The following is a 3,117-nucleotide window of genomic DNA, read 5'->3' on the forward strand; positions in this document are numbered from 1 at the left end:
TTGTTCACTGTGGGTGAGCCTCTAGCATTTGAAGCACTAATGGCACAGTTTTCAACATCACAGTAACACACAAGTTACCCCAGTACAGTAAACTAACAGCAAACACTAAACAAACAAGCACATACACATTTAAGCTGTAAAATAAGTAGCAACATGCGAATCCTGCTCCGAATTCAGTAAACTGGCAGATAATTATTTATAGCTTCCAACAGCAAACCATAGGAACAATCATGCATGTAAATGTTATGACCCAGGGTAGCCCTTTCTGGCCCTGTCCTGAGAGGTGCATTTGGATGAAGCCTAATGGAGAGATTTCAATCAAACTTCCAGACTTAGATCAAGAAGACAGGCCTAAAAAAAAAAAAAAAGAAGACAGGCCTAACAACTTTCTTCTGTCAATTATCTGATTAAAAACTTCTGTAACACAAGACAAAATTGTTCAATATAGGGCTAAGTTGCATCTGATCAAGACCATAGTCTTTTCAGTTACTTGCTAATGCATCTGAGAGCTGGACAATGAGTAAGGATGACAGAGAAAGAAATTGATGCCTTTGAGCTGTGGTGTTGGAGAAGAGAACTGAACATGTCATGGACAGCCAAGGGAATAGCTGTGTCTTGAAGAAGGTGCAGCTAGAGTGGTCTGTGGAGGCAAGAATTGTGAGGCTTCACTTCACAGACTTTGGGCCTGTTGCTAAAAGGGGCTATTTCTTGGAGAAGGACATGATGCTGGGAAGGGTGAAGGAGAGGAAGACCCTCAACCAGGTGGATTGACACAAGCCTGCTGACATGGCCTCTTGTGTATCAGGAAGTGTGACAAGGGCACAGGACAGATCAGGGTTCAGATCTTTTGTTCATAGGGTTGCTATGATTATACTGGATTTGATGGCACCAAACAACAACAACAACAACAACAACAACAACAACAACAGGCTAATGAGGGTCCAGTCCTTTAAAAAGAGCATAATGAAAAAGAATTTTAATGAGGTAGATTGACAGTGTCTGCAGCCCTGAACTTAACCATGATGAAGATTGTGAGGATGGTGCAGGCCGGGCAAGGCTTCCAGCTTTTGTAAATGAGATTACTATGAACTGAATCTTACTAAACGGCACTTAGCAACAACAACAAAGACAACACAGCACTGCAAGATGAATCTCTTATGTTGAAAGACAGTGCACAATAGCTGCAACAATGGACTCAAAGCTATCAACAGTGACAATCATAGCACATGCCCGGCAATGTTTTATTCTTTTACACAAGTTTTCTCTGAGTAAGAGACAGTTCAATAGAAAATAACAACAATAAACCAATGGCAAACTGCCCATTGACTTTCTGAATAAAATGAGAGCTCCTTCCTACCTCCAATCCTAAAGACGGTGTGGGTAAAACATCTCCCTGTGTATCATAGACATTTTTAAGCATCCCAGGGTGGATGGCAAATACGTTGCCACAAACTGTGGTCACATTGAAAGCTCAGATCTGATTTCTGAAGTGACACTGATCACCTATTTTCTAGATAAGGGCGGTCTGTCATAACAAGCATTTAAATGTTACCTTAGATCTAGATAGCACATCTTGTTTCTTTTAGACTTAGCCTCTGAATTTCTGTTTAAAAAATGGTTGCCTTTCCATTGTTTATACTGACAAAACTTGATGTTAATGAAACAGAAGGGCCACAGCATTACCAAGGAATGCAGACATTCACAAAACATGACTATCACACTTTGTCAGCCAAAATTCACAGCAGAATGCATCTGGCTATAATAATACCAGCTTCTTGGAATTAAAATTCATGACCAATACATTTGAATAATGACTGACATATTGGCAAAGTTTAAAAGGACAGCAAGCAATAAATGTTCGGAAGGCTGTAGAGAGGAGGGAACTCTCAGACATTGTTAGTGGGACTGTAAAATGGTACAACCACTCTAGAAGGCAGTTTGGAGTTTCCTCAAAAAGCTAAACACAGAAATTCCATATGTACCAGCTATTCCACTGCTAGGAATATACCCCAAGGAAATCAGAACTGAGACACCAATAGAGAGTTGTACACCAATGTTCATAGAAGTGTTAGTCACAATCGCAAGAACACAGAAACAGCCTAAATGTCCCATTACAACTTAATGGATTGAGAAATTGTTGTACATTCACACGATGGAATACTACACAGCATGCAGGAGCAATGACTGTGAATATTAGTGTATAACTTGGGAGAGATTGAAGAGCATTTTGCTGAGTGAACTAACTCAGTCTTATAAGGACAAATACAATAGAAAACCATTATTAGAAACATAGAAGGGTAACTAGTATAATGTGTATGGGAGGCCAAGGAGCAAAGGAGTGGGATCAGAGGCGTGATGGTGTGCTGGGGGACATTGTGCCACACGATTTGGTGGATAGATGGAGGGGGCAAGGACATGGGGAAGATCAGGCAAGGAGCTGAAAAGACAGGGTAATGGTGGGCATAGTTCAGTGGTGATTAATTTTATAAAACACAATAAATGGGAATGATTGTATGAAACACAATAAGAATAACGGATAATGTGGAACAGAATGTATACAAATTTTGTGTGTAAACCAATGTAATATTAAAATTAAATAAAAAAGAATGACTCACATGCTGTAAAACAAAGGTCACTGATTAATATGCCATCAGATTTGCCAGGATTGAGCAGAAATAGAGATTTAAAATAATCTGTGAGTGAATAAACATCTTAACACTAAAAAAATAAAGACATGCATACCTGTATTGATGTGATTCTTCTACCTGAAATAAAAATAAGAAAGAGTATGTATATGTACACACACACACACACACACACACACACACACACACGCATATAATGAAACAACTCACTGCCATAAAATTGGAACTAGGTCATAGCTGATCTTCCACAGGTCATGTAAATCACATGAGAGGAGAATGGCCATCTTTAGGACCAGCTGGTGGATTCAAAACTGTTGCTTTGGGGTTGAAGTTGCAACTCCTTAATCACTAGGTCACCAGAGCATATATATCTATATCAAAGGAAGGACTGGTCCTTAGAGAGGGACATTATGCTTGGAAGGGCAAAGGGACAGAGAAAGAGAGAGACCATCAATAAGATGGACTGATTCAA

The sequence above is a fragment of the Elephantulus edwardii genome, unplaced genomic scaffold (assembly GCF_000299155.1).
Source record: "Elephantulus edwardii isolate Elephantulus edwardi_28Jun2011 unplaced genomic scaffold, EleEdw1.0 scaffold00231, whole genome shotgun sequence".
NCBI lineage: Eukaryota > Metazoa > Chordata > Mammalia > Macroscelidea > Macroscelididae > Elephantulus > Elephantulus edwardii.